Source organism: Phyllobates terribilis, unplaced genomic scaffold, assembly GCF_046119375.1.
Source record: "Phyllobates terribilis strain yellow unplaced genomic scaffold, ASM4611937v1 Scaffold_726__1_contigs__length_752350, whole genome shotgun sequence".
Taxonomy (NCBI): Eukaryota; Metazoa; Chordata; class Amphibia; order Anura; family Dendrobatidae; genus Phyllobates; species Phyllobates terribilis.
In genome coordinates, this window is record NW_027363486.1 from 735,027 (window position 1) to 752,351 (window position 17,325).

General features: G+C 44.4%; 1 pseudogene; it reads left to right on the top strand.

Moving 5' to 3' along the window:
- Positions 1-16,159, top strand: part of LOC141236830 (uncharacterized) — a 363,062-nt pseudogene extending 346,903 nt beyond the window's left edge.
- The last annotated feature ends 1,166 nt before the right edge of the window (positions 16,160-17,325 follow it).

A 17,325-nucleotide genomic window follows, 5' to 3' on the forward strand; every position in this document is an offset into this window, starting at 1 on the left:
CGCGCGTGTACGAGGTGTAGGGAGCGGAGCCGCGCGTGTACGAGGTGTAGGGAGCGGAGCCGCGCGTGTACGAGGTGTAGGGAGCAGAGCCGCGGGTGTACGAGGTGTAGGGAGCAGAGCCGCGGGTGTACGAGGTGTAGGGAGCAGAGCCGCGGGTGTACGAGGTGTAGGAAGCAGAGCCGCGGGTGTACGAGGTGTAGGGAGCAGAGCCGCGTGTGTACGAGGTGTAGGGAGCAGAGCCGCGTGTGTACGAGGTGTAGGGAGCAGAGCCGCGTGTGTACGAGGTGTAGGGAGCAGAGCCGCGTGTGTACGAGGTGTAGGGAGCAGAGCCGCGTGTGTACGAGGTGTAGGGAGCAGAGCCGCGTGTGTAGGAGGTGTAGGGAGCAGAGCCGCGGGTGTACGAGGTGTAGGGAGCAGAGCCGCGGGTGTACGAGGTGTAAGGAGCAGAGCCGCACATGCACGAGGTGTACGGAGCGGAGCCGCGCGCGTACGAGGTGTACCGAGCGGAGCCGTGTATTTGTGACATATAAGGAGGGGAGCCGTGAGTGTATGAGGTTTACGAAGCAGAGCCGTGTTTGTATGGAGCAGAGCCGCACGTGTTCGAGGTTTACGGAGCAGTGCCGCATGTGTATGAGGTGTGCAGAGCGGAGCCGTGTGTGTGTACGAGGTGTACGGAACGGAGCCACATGTGTACGAGGTGTGCGGAGCCGCGTGTGTGTACGAAGTGTAAGGAGCGGAGCCACGCGAGTACGAGGTGTACGGAGCGGAGATGTGCGTACGAGGTGTACGGAGCGGAGCTGTGTGTGTACAAGGTGTACGGAGCGGAGCTGCGCGTGTACGAGGTGTACGGAGTGGAGCCACGTGTGTACGAAGTGTACGGAGCGGAGCCGCGCTTGTACGAGGTGTGCGGAGCCGCGCGCGTACGAGGTGTACGGAGCGGAGCCTTGTGTGTACGAGGTGTATGGAGCGGAGCCGCGCATGTACGAGGTGTACGGAGTGGAGCCGCGTGTGTACGAGGTGTACAGAGCCGAGCCACGCGCGACGAGGTGTGCGGAGCCGCGCGCGTATGAGGTGTACGGAGCGGACCCATGTGTGTACGAGGTGTACGGAGCGGAGCCGTATGTGTACGAGGTGTATGCCGTGCAGAGCCGTAACTATAATCAGCTTTTGGGGGCTAAATGCTTTCCTAACCTTGAACCTAATGGTTCTTACAATTTGATTCTCAGCAAGAAGGGTGATGAGTGGAAAACGGCGTCTTTATCGTCTGAGGATTTATTCGATAATCTCGTCCTCCCATTCAGATTCTCCAATGCACCAACAGGATTTCACAACTTTCTGAATGATATTTCTCTGATTACATTGGGAGATTTGTTGTGATTTACAGTGATGATTTTTTTGCCTGACTTGGATTTCTCACCAGGAATATGTCCGTGTAGTATTAGGATATGTGCTCACGATCAGGATTTGCTGCGGGTTTGACGCTGCATGTTTAAAAAAAATTGCACTGCTCAAAAAATTCTTAGTTTGCTAAAATTGAGAATTTTTTTCTGTTCAGGAAGTTTCATTCTTGGGGTCATTTTATCGGCTGATGGGTTTACGATGGATCCTGGGAAGGTGAAAGCCATAATAGATTGGGTCCAACCTAGTGACCTGAAAGTGTGGCAACGTTTTCTAGGATTCGCCAACTATTATAAGATATTTCTTAGGGGTTTTTTCCGATTGCTAAACCTCTTACTGACCTCACACGTACGGGGCGGATATCAAGGTTTAGCCAACGAATGTTATGAGGGATTTTGAATAATTGAAAGAGTGTTTTATGTCTGCATTAGGGATGAGCGAATGCGCTCGGTTATACCCGGATATCACTCGAGTATCTGGGGGCTTGGATGTGCTTGTTACTTGGTGAGCATTAGCCAGTGTTCGAATTTGAAACTCTAATCCCCGCCCCTGCATATTTGGCTTCTGTTACACAACCAATAAACATGCGGGGATTGCCTGCGGTCACTGTAATGCCTTAGCCATCTTGGTAGTACCATTACTGAGATTGGTTGGCCGTATTATATCATTAGAGGTATAAAAGGACAGGCGGCGCTAGGCTTGGCACACTGACGCCATTTCACAGCTCAGGGACAGTTCTTATTGGAGTGAAAGAATGCTTGTCCAGGACTTTAATGAATCAGACACCTCTAGTGTTGATACTGGCGCTGTAGCTGAACTATCATACTAACAGTCTTTGTAAGTGCTAATTATGTGCTTTGCTGTTTGTATCAGATACATTCTGCATTTAGCCTAGAGATAGTGGCTAAGTACAGTCTTTAGGCAGGGCTTAGGGCTTTGCAGTCCATTGCTAAATATATAGCTGAGGCAGTTGACCACATTCTTTTTTGGGGGGGTTGAAAACATTTACTATATTGTCATTCATAGAGTATTACGTGCTTTGTGGTAGATTTTGGTGTTATATAACACTCCAAAAAAGCGTTGAATTTTTTTTCTGAATTCAATTATTTATCCATAGAGTATTACGTGCTTTGTGATACAAATCAGTGTTACCTAACCCTCCAAAAAAGCATTGACATTTTTTTTCTGGGTTCAATTACTCACCCATAGAGTATTACAAGCTATGTGGTACATTTCGGTGGTAGTAAACTCAAATAAAGCACTTTGACTACTGCAGGTGACCATTTTTTCTTAATTAAAGATGAACTTGGTTTCAAGAGACCTAGACATTTTCTTTACTTAGTCAACGCATTTCAAAGTACTACAGACTTCTTCATCAGGACAAAAAAAACTTCTTTTCTGTACTTTATGTGGTGATAACGTTGGAATTCTTCACAAACGATAGTAGGAAATAAATGGTCCTTACGACTTACCATGGCATGTGAAAGTTTGGGCACCCCTGGTCAAAATTAGTGTTATTGTGAATATTGATGAGCAAATATGTTGAAAATCCGATCTCAATTTTAAGTTCTGCACGAGTGTGGCACATTCGGATTCGTGTTCACAAAGGCGAGCATTTTTACTTAAATTCAGGAAAATTGGCAACGTTCAGCGAATAAGTGCAGAAACTTGATTGCGGGGCAACTACAAGATTTTTAACAGTTTGGTTAGCTTAGTGCTTGCTTATTATGAGTGGGGGGCGTGTTAAATGAGTGGAAGGGGGGTGGGGAGACCGCAGAAGAGGTCAGAGCAGCGGAGCGCTTGTAATCTTTTTTTTTTCCTGTAACTTTAAGTGAGGAAAGTGCGGCTAGCCAATCAGAGCACAGGAAGCATCCACACTGTCCAGACACAAGGGCTTCTGCCATTGGCTGCTAAAATCACATGTCCTCTCTATATAAAGAGCAGCCATGTTCCCTCAGCGCCATTCAGCCACGTTCCCAAGCGCATGTCACTGCTGCCAGACCCTCCTGCTGAATATGCTCCTGTTTAATGAGAGATTTTAGCTAGATAGATGAGGGCTTGTTTGGAAGTCAGATAGCGTAGATAAGTCCTCTGCTGTGTGCCTGTGAAATCAACCTTGCAGCACTTTTTTTTTTTCTTATGCAATTACTGAGATTCAGACAGAAACAGAAGGGCCCATGGCATAGAACTGTGTTGTGCACTGCTTGTATTGTGCGGTATGCACGAGTATCCCATATATACAGTACAGACCAAAAGTTTGGACACACCTCATTTAAAGATTTTTCTGTATTTTCATGACTATGAAAATTGTACATTCACACTGAAGGCATCAAAATGATGAATTAACACATGTGGAATTATATACTTAACAAAAAAGTGTGAAACAACTGAAAATATGTCTTATATTCTAGGTCCTTCAAAGTAGCCACCTTTTGCTTTGATGACTGCTTTGCACACTCTTGGCATTCTCTTGATGAGCTTCAAGAGGTAGTCACCGGAAATGGTCTTCCAACAATCTTGAAGGAGTTCCCAGAGATGCTTAGCACTTGTTGGCCCTTTTGCCTTCACTCTGCAGTCCAGCTCACCCCAAACCATCTCGATTGGGTTCAGGTCTGGTGACTGTGGAGGCCAGGCATCTGGCGTAGCACCCCATCACTCTCCTTCTTGGTCAAATAGCCCTTACACAGCCTGGAGGTGTATTTGGGGTCATTGTCCTGTTGAAAAATAAATGATAGTCCAACTAAACGCAAACCGGATGGAATAGCATGACGCTGCAAGATGCTGTGGTAGCCATGCTGGTTCAGTATGCCTTCAATTTTGAATAAATCCCCAACAGTGTCACCAGCAAAGCACCACCCACACCATCACACCTCCTCCTCCATGCTTCACGGTGTGAACCAAGCATGTAGAGTCCATCCGTTCACCTTTTCTGCGTCGCACAAAGACACGGTGGTTGGACCAAAGATCTCAAATTTGGACTCATCAGACCAAAGCACAGATTTCCACTGGTCTAATGTCCATTCCTTGTGTTCTTTAGCCCAAACATGTCTCTTCTACTTGTTGCCTGTCCTTAGCAGTGGTTTCCTAGCAGCTATTATACCATGAAGGCCTGCTGCACAAAGTCTCCTCTTAACAGTTGTTGAAGAGATGTGTCTGCTGCTAGAACTCTGTGTGGCATTGACCTGGTCTCTAATCTGAGCTGCTGTTAACCTGCGATTTCTGAGGCTGGTCATTCGGATAAACTTATCCTCAGAAGCAGAGGTGACTCTTGGTCTTCCTTTCCTGGGGCGGTCCTCATGTGAGCCAGTTTCTTTGTAGCGCTTGATGGTTTTTGCAACTGGACTTGGGGACACATTCAAAGTTTTCCCAATTTTTCGCACTGACTGACCTTCATTTCTTAAAGTAATGATTGCCACTCATTTTTCTTTACTTAGCTGCTTTTTTCTTGCCATAATACAAATTCTAACAGTCTATTCAGTAGGACTATCAGCTGTGTATCCTCCAGACTTCTGCACAACACAACTGATGGTCCCAACCCCATTTATAAGGCAAGAAATCCCACTTATTAAACCTGACAGGGCACACCTGTGAAGTGAAAACCATTTCCGGTGACTACCTCTTGAAGCTCATCAAGAGAATGCCAAGATTGTGCAAAGCAGTCATCAAAGCAAAAGGTGGCTACTTTGAAGAACCTAGAATATCAGACATATTTTCAGTTGTTTCACACTTTTTTGTTAAGTATATAATTCCACATGTGGTAATTCATAGTTTTGATGCCTTCAGTGTGAATGTACAATTTTCATAGTCATGAAAATACAAAAAATCTTTAAATGAGAAGGTGTTTCCAAACTTTTGGTCTGTACTGTATATATTTTTACACTTGCTAATGTGATAACGCAAGCAAGCCCTTGTAGCCCAACTTTTGATTTTGTGGGGTTGAAATTCAGCTGGATGCAGACTTTTTTTCATTTACTAATGTGATAGTGCAAGCTATAGTAGCCCACTTTGTCATTTTTTGCTGGGTGAAATTCAGCTGTATGCACAGTAAAAAAAAAATATTTTTTCTGTTGCTACGCAGAGTCCACAAAAGTATTTTTATCTGTCGCAAACGTGATACACTCTGCTAAAAGCCACCTACTACTTTAGTGGCATTGAACTTCAGCTGTTTTCAGGGTAAAAAAAATAGATTTTTTTCTCTTGCTAGGCAGAGTCCAAAAAATATTTTTTTCTGTGACAAACTTGATACACTCTGCTATAAGCCAGCTACTACTTTAGAGGCGGTGAACTTCTGTTATTTTCAGAGTAAAAAAATAGATGTTTTCTGTAGCTAGCCAGAGAACAAAACATATTTTTTTCTTTTTCTCTTGCAAACGTGTTACACTCTGCTATAAGCCACCTAATCCTTTAGTGGTGGTGAAATTCAGCTGTATGAAGAACTTATGCAAAGTAAAAAAATCTATTTTTTGCTGTTTCTAATGTTATGATAAATATTTGTACTTTAATATAATAATAACAACAATTTTTAGTTATATAGCGCCATCATATTCCGCAGCACTTGGAAGTCCTTTGGAAGTGCATTGAGCTGTAGGTTGGATTGCTGATAAAGGTGAAAAAAAAAACTCTTTAAATCTTCTTCTATAGCGAGTGTGAACGAGCTGAGTGTGGCCGGAGCGTAAGTGCAAAAGGAAGTAAGTGTGTGACTTGTGATTTAGTGACTTTGGATTCAAGGAATTTGGAAGGGAGGAATTTGGACGAAATTGCTATCTGTATTTTATTAATTCTTTACATTTCTTTTTTACTTAAATTTTCTGTCTAGTGCAATCCCAATTAGGAAATGAGCTCCATAATTGACAATGCTATCCAGTGTACATCTTGCCACATGTATGCAATCCTTGGAACAGCCGGTCATGGGTGCATACTGCTGTGTGAGATGTGCGCATCTTGTGCGTTTGGAAGCCCAGGTTCTGGATCTAAATGAGCAGCTGGCAACACTGAGATCCATTGACAATATGGAAAGGAGTCTGCTGCTCACTGGGGTAGGTGTGGGGGAGGGTGGTAGTAGGGAGCTTCAGGACAGTGAGGCAGCTAGCTGGGTGACAAGTTAGAAGGGGAGGTAGAGGGAAGAGTGCCAGGGTGGCTAGTCCTGATCTGGCACACCCCATAAAGTTTGCAAAGTTGGCAAATGAGGGGGGTGTCAGTACAGGGGTAGCACTGCTGCAGCAAGGCATGTCCTCCCAGTAAGGGGGGAAATAAGAGAGCGGGGCAGGCCAGGCAGGTTCTGGTAGTGGGGGACTCAATTATTAGGGGAACAGAAAGGGCTATCTGTAACAAAAACAGGGATTTTCGAACAGTGTGCTGCCTACCTGGCTCTGGAGTCCGGCACATCGCCGATTGGGTTGACAGATTAATGGGAGGGGCTGGTGAGGACCCAGCAGTCATGGTGCACATTGGCAAAAATGACAAAGTTAGAGGTAGGTGGAAGGTCCTTAAAGATGATTTCAGGGAATTAAGCTGCAAGCTTAAAGCAAGGACCTCCAAGGTGGTATTCTCTGAAATACTGCCTGTACCACGTGCCATGCCAGAGAGGCAATGGAAGATTAGGGAGATAAATAAGTGCCTCAGGAATTGGTGTAGGAAGGAGGGGTTTGGGTTCCTGGAGAACTGGGCCGACTTCTCATTTGGCTACAGGTTCTACGCTAGGGACGGGCTGCACCTCAATGGGGAGGGTGCAGCTGTGCTGGGGGAGAAAATGGCTAGAAGGTTCGAAAAGTGTTTAAACTAGGGATTGGGGGGAGGGTATTCATTTTATAGGTGGGGCAGATAGTGCAGATAGTGACCTAGAGCACAAATAAAGAAATTGGGGGTGGAGTTAGAACAGTCAAAATAGTAAGAAGGAATAGAGGTACAGAGAGATACATAAAATGCATGTACACTAACGCCAGAAGCCTCACCAACAAAATGGAGGAATTAGAATTTTGTTGGAAAATAATTATGACATGGTGGGGATATCTGAGACATGGCTGGACGACAGCCATGACTTGGCTGTTAATTTACAGGGCTATAGTCTGTTCAGAAATGACCATACAAACAAGCGAGGGGCGGGTGTATATTTATATGTAAAATCACCCTTAAAACCCATCTTGCGTGAGAATATATGTGAATCTAATGAAAACGTAGAGTCCCCATGGGTGGAGATAAGGGGAGGGGGAAAAAATAATAAATTACTGATAGGGGTTTGTTGTAAGTCTGCAAAAATAATGGAAGCAGCGGAGAATATCCTCATAAAGCAAATAGATGAAGCAGCGACTCAAGGAGAAGTCATTATTATCGGGGACTTCAACTACCCTGAAATACATTGGGGACAGAAACCTGTAGTTCCAGCAAAGGTAATAGGTTTTTGACAACTATGAGAGACAATTACCTTTCACAACTGGTTCAGGACCCAACAAGAAGGGGGACACTGCTAGACCTAATATTAACCAACAGGCCAGACCGCATATCACATAAACGAGTTGGGGGTCACTTGGGTATTAGTGATCAAAAAATAATAAGCTTTCATGTATCTTTTAATAAGATGTGTAGTAGAAGGGTTACAAGGACATTACACTTCAGGAAGGCAAATTTCCAACGGTTGAGAGATAATCTTAGTGCAATAAACTGGGACGATATCCTGAGACATAAAACTACACAAAGCAAATGGGAGACATTTATTAGCATCCTGAATAGGACCTGTGCACAATATATACCCTATGGGAATAAACATGCTAGAAATAGGAGGAAACCACTATGGCTGAATAGAGCTGTAAGGGGCGCAATAAGTGACAAAAAGAAAGCATTTATAGAACTAAAGCAAGTAGGTAATGATGAGGCATTAAATAAATACAGAATAAATACAGAAAATTAAATAAATTCTGTAAAAACCAAATCAAGGCAGCAAAGATTAAGATAGAGAGAATCATTGCCAGAGAAAGTAAAAATAATCCCAAAATATTCTTTAACTACATAAATAGTAAAAAATGATAGTGTTGGCCCCCTTAAAAATAGTCTGGGTGAAATGGTGGATGAGGATGAGGAAACAGCCAATATGCTAAATGATTTTTCTCAACAATATTTACACAAGAAAATCACATGACAGAAAACATGATCAGTGATAACCAAAATTCTCCATTAAATGTCACTTGCTTAACCCAGCAGGAAGTATGGCGGCGTCTAAAAATCACTAAAGTTGACAAATCCCCGGGCCCAGATGGGATACACCCGCGAGTACTGCAGGAATTAAGTAACGTCATAGATAGACCATTATTTTTAATCTTTAAAGATTCCATAATAACAGGGTCTGTACCTCAGGACTGGCGTATAGCAAATGTGGTGCCAATATTCAAAAAGGGGACAAAAACTGAACTTGGAAATTAAAAGGCCGGTAAGCTTAACGTCTACTGTGGGTAAAATCCTGGAGGGTTTCCTAAGAGATGCTATACTAGAGTATCTGAAGAAGAATAACCTCATGACCCAATATCAAAATGGGTTTACGAGGGACCGTTTCTGTCAAACTAATCTGATCAGCTTTTATGAGGAGGCAAGTTCCGGACTGGACCGAGGAAATGCAGTGGATGTTGTGTATATGGACTTTTCAAAAGCTTTTGATACGGTTCCACACAAAAGGTTGATACATAAAATGAGAACAATGGGGATAGGGGAAAATATATGTATGTGGGTTAAGAATTGGCTCAGTGATAGGAAACAAAGGGTTGTTATTAATGGAAAACACTCAGACTGGGTCTCAGTTAACAGTGGGGTACCACAGGGGTCAGTATTGGGCCCGCTTCTTTTTAACATATTTATTAATGACCTTGTAGGGGGCATACAGAGTAATATTTCAATATTTGCAGATGACACTAAACTCTGCAGGGTAATCAATACAGAGGAGGACAATTTTATATTACAGGAGGATCTATGTAAACTAGAAGCTTGGGCTGATAAATGGCAAATGAGCTTTAATGGGGATAAATGTAAGGTAATGCACTTGGGCAGAGGAAATAAAATGTATAATTATATGCTTAATTGTAAAACACTGGGCAAAACTGTCACTGAAAAAGACCTGGGTGTATTGGTGGACGACAAGCTCACGTTTGGTGGCCAGTGTCAGGCAGCTGCTGCAAAGGCAAATAAAATAATGGGATGCATTAAAAGAGGCATAGATGCTCATGAGGAGAACATAATTTTACCTCTATACAAGTCACTAGTGCGACCACACTTAGAATACTGTGTACAGTTCTGGTCTCCGGTGTATAAGAAAGACATAGCTGAACTAGAATTGGTGCAGAGAAGAGCAACCAAGGTTGTTAGAAGACTGGGGGGTCTGCAATACCAAGACAGGTTATTACACTTGGGGTTATTTAGTTTGGAAAAACGAATGCTTAGGGGTAATCTTATTACTATGTACAAGTATATGAGGGGACAGTACAAAGACCTTTCTACTGATCTTTTTACTCTGAGGCCTGAGACAGGGACAAGGGGGCATCATCTACGTCTGGAGGAAAGAAGGTTTAATCATAATCACAGACGGGGATTTTTACTGTAAGAGCAGTGAGACTATGGAACTCTCTGCCGCATGATGTTGTAATGAGTGATTCACTACTAAAATTTAAGAAGGGCCTGGATTCCTTTCTTGAAAAGTATAATATTACCGGTTATGTATACTAGATTCCTTGATAGGGCGTTGATCCAGGAAACTAGTCTGATTGCCGTATGTGGAGTCAGGAAGGAATTTTTTTTCCCCAATGTGGAGCTTAGTGTTTGCCACATGGTTTTTTTTTGCCTTCCTCTGGATCAACATGTTAGGCTATGGGTTAACTAGATGGACTTAGTCTTCCTTCAACCTTAAAAACTATGTTACTAGGTTACATCTGGGCCAATAGAACCTCCGCACAACCCGTTCTAAAGTTTTATCCACGTCCAAATGGTCAAGACATGTGCATGGACCATGTTCATCTTCCTCCGTCTACATGGTCATGGTGCCAACAATTGCTCCACTATTTCCTCTCTGACCTTAGTAACCCTGTACAATAAGTCCCCACTCAACATAAAATAGGGAAACCTGGTGTCAGCCCCTGGCTCTTGCGCTATACCGTTTAAGACGGTTACATTATTGAATTCCTCCTTTAGAGTTAGCTCCCAATCCTGGGCAGACCCAACATTTTTGCTGGTCACCCCTAAATCTGATATGTTAGCCCCAAGGGTCACTACCTCGTCATCCCCCACAAGGACATAGAAGGGAAACCTGTCAGACTCTGAGTGTGGTGACAGTTCTTTAGGGGCGACCCGTCTCTTAATCGAGCACTGTCACCCTCCCCCAAAAGTCCTAAAACAAACAAAAGTCCTGACCTATAATAATGGGGTGCAGTAAGTCCTAGACCATGCCAATCTCATGAGACTCAGTATCTGGGCACATTTCAATGTCCACTCTGGCCACTGGATAGTCTTTAGCATCCTCGTGAAAGCAATTGACGTCAACCTTCTTCCCAGGGATAAGCTGGAGAGGAAATGTGGCCCTCACAAGGGTCACCAAACTTCCTGAGCCTAGCAGTCCAGGCACTTGCTGACCATTCCCCATTACAGGACAAGCTTGTGGCCCCTTGTTGTGTGGAAAGTTCGCACTGCAATCTGGATACACATAGTATGAACAGTGGCGACCCAGGCTACAGTCCATCTGCTTGGAGGTCAGGGGACTACAGGGGGCTATATGGCCTGGGCTATGACATTTCCAGCATATAATATTGCCAGCTGGGACCTTTGGCATACCTGCACTGACCCTTTGGACCTTGGACACCCAACCTCTTTTTGGGTCTCAGCCCCCTCTTGGGACCTCCAGTGTGGAGTAGGTTGCCTCCTCAAGGAACCATCGACCCCCTGATATCTTTTGAACAGTCTGACCAGGTCATTGGCATTTCGGGGATCACCCTGGGCAACCCAAGTCTGTATTGGCCTCGGAAAGGAGTGCACAAACTAGTACATTACCACTTGCTCTACCATCTGCGCAGGGGTAGAGGACTTTGCCTGCAACCATTTTTGGACGTGGTTCAGCAAATCAAACATTTGGTAGCGAGGGGGTTTGTCACTGTGATATGCCCAGCGGTGGACCCGTTGTACCCTGACATTGTCACTCTCAAGCACGTCTTTTAAGGCTAAGTCATAGTAGGCCTTCTGGAGCTCCCCCGTTAAGTATGGCACCAGCACTTTTGCCCATTGCTCTGGCTAGAGTTTCTCCCTCTCAGCGACCCTTTCAAAAATGGTCAAAAAGGCCTGTATGTGGTCACCCTTGGTCATTTTCTGCAGGACTCTCCTTACCGCCTTCAGGATGGGAAAATCATCAGCTGACCTTTGAGTCGAATCAGCTGCCATGCCACAAAACTCTGTTGCATAAGCAGCTTATTTGTCTCCTGTTACGCCAGCTGTTGTTGGTACTGCTGCTGCAGCTGGGCTTGTACCAGGTGTTTCACTAGGTTCTCCATGCTATCTGACGTTATTTGCTGGCTTATGGCCGCCTTTGCCTAGGGCATGCAGGACCTCTGTAGCAGTCACACGTGTTCCCTGGGAACGCTGCCCGTATTTCTAACACCAATTGTGGGAATGCTACTCACTTTGGTGCGTGGTGAAGCAACACGGGAACCGTTTCCATCCATATGTCCTTGCTGGGTTATTGGTTCTTCATAAACCACATCACAAGCAAAGGAAAAGAAATGGCCTTTCAATGCAGGCAAAACAAAGTAAACAGTTCCAACAATGGCACTTTAGAGACAGTCCAGTTTGGAGATGACACACGGGGGCCTTCTTACCTCCACACACACAGACCACGTGTCAAAACAAACAGACTCCATTTTACCCTATGGACCACACCCAGGGGTGGGTATGTGGGCAGCCAGGCCTACCCATCTCTCAAGCTGCCCCTAAAACCCTGGTCCAGAAGCACAAAACAAGCCTCTTAGTACTATGTGCACTAGAGCAATACTCCAGGTTTACATCACAGAGGACAACCACCTCTGTGATACATACCTCCCATCAACTATGTGTACGGAAGCCACATCACATCATCTTAGACCGAACAAGGAGTTAATGGCTGAAATACATACAAACATGTATACAGCCATAGTGAGGTAAATGGAGGTACATAGAAACTGACAGCTTCCTTCATGCACATACACTCCCATCATCATTCATCTTAGTGACACAGAACTCGCTCTATTCAGAGGGTGCAGATAGATAACTCGGGATATATTGATCAGAAGCTTCATGGTCAAGGTGAAGAGAGTCTTGATTTCTAGGATATTTGCTGCTTTATGGATTAATAAGTATTAATCTGTACACCTCGCACACACACGGCTCTGCTCCGTACACCTCGTACACACTTGGCTCCGCTCCGTACACCTCGTACACACACGGCTCTGCTCCGTACACCTCGTACACACGGCTCCGCTTCGTACACCTGGTACACACGCTTCTCCACTCCGCACACACGCACGTGGCTCCGCACACCTGGTACACACGCGGCTCCGCTCCGTACACCTGGTACACACGCGGCTCCGCTCCGTACGCCTCGTACACGCTCGGCTCCTCTCCGTACGCCTCGTACACGCGCGGCTACGCTCCGTACGCCTCGTACACGCGCGGCTACGCTCCGTACGCCTCGTACACGCGCGGCTACGCTCCGTACGCCTCGTACACGCGCGGCTACGCTCCGTACGCCTCGTACACGCGCGGCTACGCTCCGTACGCCTCGTACACGTGCGGCTACGCTCCGTACGCCTCGTACACGCGCGACTACGCTCCGTACGCCTCGTACACGCGCGACTACGCTCCGTACGCCTCGTACACGCGCGGCTCCGCTCCGTACGCCTCTTTAAAACTTTCAGTAGCTTGTTCAAGCACAGCATAAAACAATGTAAAGGCTATCAAAACAAATACTGCCCTTCTGGCATAATGGGAAAACAAAATAAAATATATAGCACAGTCAATACGCACAAGGTTAGCAAACACACCCAGTTAAGTTTAGCAACACACTAGTGCCTCCCTGGAGTTAGCCTCTTCAGACACACTGAACAGCTAATGATTCCAAAGGCTGGTTATTTATATCCCAGACCACACCCTGGGGTGGAGATATGGTGAATGACCTCCCACCCGCTCTATAGTCATAAAAAACCGAGCCCTCTAAAATGGCAGATTAACCCCTCTCAACACATAGTGTGCTGGAGAAAATCTTCTAGGTTTCAAATCACTGACACTAATAGCCTCAGTGAAACATTTCTCCCCTCCAGAACTTTGCCAGTGACTTTGTCACACTGTATATAGATAAATGTGAGACAATATAGAGATTAAAAATACACTTTATTAATCACAATTCAAATCACATAAAAATACAAAATGTCAAGAGGGATAAGGCTATGTGCCCACGTTGCGGACCTGAAGCATATTTTTTACGCTTCTCCCTGGCGGGAAAATCGCATGCGGATATTAAATGCGGTTTTCCCGCCAGGTAGAAGCGTTTGTGAGGCGTCTTTGCATGCGGGTTATCAAGCACTTCTCCAAGCATCACTTGGAAAAGTGCTTGACAACTTGTTCAGAATGGTAAAAAATAAAAAAATAAACTTTATACTCACCTTCTGATGCATTCTCTGCCCCGTCCGGAGTCTTGAGCGGCTCACGCTGTTGTGTGCAAGACCTGCGGTGACGTCATTGAGTCATGTGGTGGGTCACATGACTCAATGACGTGGCAGGTCCTTCAGACAACAGCGCGACGGAGGGAAAACATCAGAAGATAAGTATAAACTTTATTTTATTCTTTTTTTTACAGGTTCTTTGGTACCCAGGTCTGGATGAGAGTCTCCTCTCATCCAGACTTGGGTACCATCCGCACATTGATTCCGCTGCGCTTCCGCAAAATTAATGAACATGCTGCGGATTTTTGACCGCAGCATATACGCTGCGGAAAAATCCGCAGCATGGGCATTGACATTGCGGAATGCCATTGGGGACCATGGGGTGCGGATATACATGCGTTTTTCAAGCGTTTACGCTGCGGAAATTCCGCAGCATATACGCTTGAAAAACGCTACGTGGGCACACAGCCTAAATGTAATCACAAGACAATGGAATGGGGCATCTGGATGAGCCCTGGATAAGTCCTAAGCATACAGCCTTAAAGGGGTATTCTCACCTCCAAAATCCTATTCCAAAATATAGTAGGTGTAATAATAGAAATAGAAATATTAGAAATGTAGTATAGTTCTGATTCTCAATGTCGCTTACCCCATGTGCACGGTATTGCAGTAACTTAGTTGCTAGTGGTCATAAGCATGGATACCTAACTGTCACTGTATGAGTGGTAGTAAAAATGGATACCTAAGCTACTGCAATGGCCTGCAAATGGCGTAAGCAACATCAGAAGAACTATACTACATTTCTAATTGGAGATAATTGCTAATATTATTACACCTACTACATACTGGGATAGTTTCTCGGAGATGGGAATACCCGATCTTACATGTTTTTATGGCGTGTATTTTTATCTGTTGCTGTAGATTGTAATGTAATAAAGCTTATTTTTAATCCTCCCTTTATTGCCTCAAATGTTTCTGCCTGTATGTATTATGTTTGTCGCTTGGATGTTAGGGGTTCAGTACCATGGGATTTGTGAACAGATGGCTCACCACTGTCTTAGGTCATAGTTTCATTATACTTTGATTTGTATAGAATTATGTATAGGGAAATGTTATAAAATATAAGGCATTGATATTGAAAAATAATAAAATCAGATTTATTCTTGGCAGATGACTGTGGTGTCAAACCAGATACCCATGAAAAGCGTGCCATTATTCCAGCTATACCTCCAGCCCTTCAGAGCAGAAATCAGTCATCTGAGCCTTTTCAATCCATCATCTACTTGGATTCATCACAGACTGTTAAGCAAAATGAAAGCCAGAGAAGGGATGTCGAACATCAAATAATTCCCACAGGGAAGAAACCATTATCCTGTTCAGAATGTGGGAAATGTTTTGAACATAAATCTAAATTGCTTACACATCAGAGAATTCACACAGGAGAAAAGCCGTTTTCATGTTCAGAATGTGGGAAATGTTTTAACCATAAGTCAAATTTACATACACATTTCAGAAGTCACACAGGGGAGAAGCCATATTCATGTTCAGAATGTGGGAAATGTTTTATCCAGAGACAAGACCTTCTTAAACATGAAAGAATTCACACAGGGGAGAAGCCATATTCATGCCCAGAATGTGGGAAATGTTTCAACCAGAAATCACATTTCCTCATGCGTCAGCGAATTCACACAGGGGAGAAGCCATTTTCTTGTTCTGAATGTGGGAAATGTTTTTACCATACGTCAAATTTGCTTATACATTACAGAAGTCATACAGGGGAGAGGCCATATTCGTGTTTAGAATGTGGGAAATGTTTTATCCAGAAACCAGATCTTCGTAAACATCAAAGAATTCACACAGGAGAGAAGCCATATGCATGTTCAGAATGTGGGAAATGTTTTATCTACAAATCAGATCTTCTTAAACATCAAAGAACTCACACTGGAGAGAAGCCATATTCATGTCCAGAATGTAGGAAATGTTATGGTTGGAAGTCAAAACTTGTTGCACATCAGAGAACTCATACAGGGAAGGAACCATTTTAATGTTCAGAATGTGGGAAACATTCTTCTCGGGAATCATATCTTCTTCATCATCTAAAAATTCATGTAAGGTGTCAGAGACGACACTGGGGAGATCACACAATATCCCACCGCTGCCAACAATTTGTCAGGGAACGACAGGGACGAAACTGGGGAGATCAAACAATATTCCACCGCTGCCATCACATTGTCAGCATTGAGCAGGGATTCGCGAGCACACAACCCCGATTACTCACTACGTAGGTATCGGCAAGCGCCCAGTGAGCGTATGGCGTGCACACCTCCAGATTCCAACCCACGGAATATGTGTATACGCCGAGTATGGTTACTGCCATCTTCACGATAACCCACTTATTTTTTTAAATTCGCTGCCACCACTGACCGAGTTTGAAATATAATACAGGCCTGGTCGGACGCCTGTGTTCTGGTAGCGTATGGCTTCGGGGGAGGGAACGATTACAGAGCAAAAGAAACAGGACTATTAAATTTTATAATTAATTCAAAAGGGCAGTGTTTATGAAAAATATACAAGATTTTACAAATGGAGACAATACAATACATATGCAGTTACACAAAATAATAAGGATTAAGGAAGACTTACTATAAGATCGCAAAGACGATTCAGTGTAGCTGGAGGGGGGGCACCCCACTTATTACCTTGACCGTTATCGAAAGGGATCCATTGCTTATAGTCTCTATACCCCCTGGCAATGAATCCGGATCCATCCTCAGTGGGGTCTTTTATGCCGAAGGTTGGAGGCCGGCCCACACACCTCCTCTGCTGACATCATGTGAGCTGGGCTCCAGTCTTCACATTTTTATTAAAATCGCTAACTTCTGGGGTAAATTATCGCTCGTTGATTGCGGAAGCTTGCAAACGACGCCATAATTTCCATTATGAATTTGCCTTTCTTTAGAGACCACACATGACATAGTTGCAGTCTGCTATTTTGTTACTTTTGCGCCACTGCTCCACGGAGGGGCTCACAGCAACTGAAAAATAAGCATATTGTTCCTTGGTTGACCCTGTCACTTAAAATATAGGTCCCGTAATTATTGGAGGTATAGAACTTTAGATATTCCATATTCCATGTCGGCGCCGGCCCGGCTAAAGATTTCTGTTGAATTTCCTTTGAAGCTCTGGGAATACAACCTTCTCAGCTAGATGTAGATTTATCGCTAGCCTGTGTTAATTGGGTTTGGTAGAACCCTTTGTGCTAGCATTTGTCTAC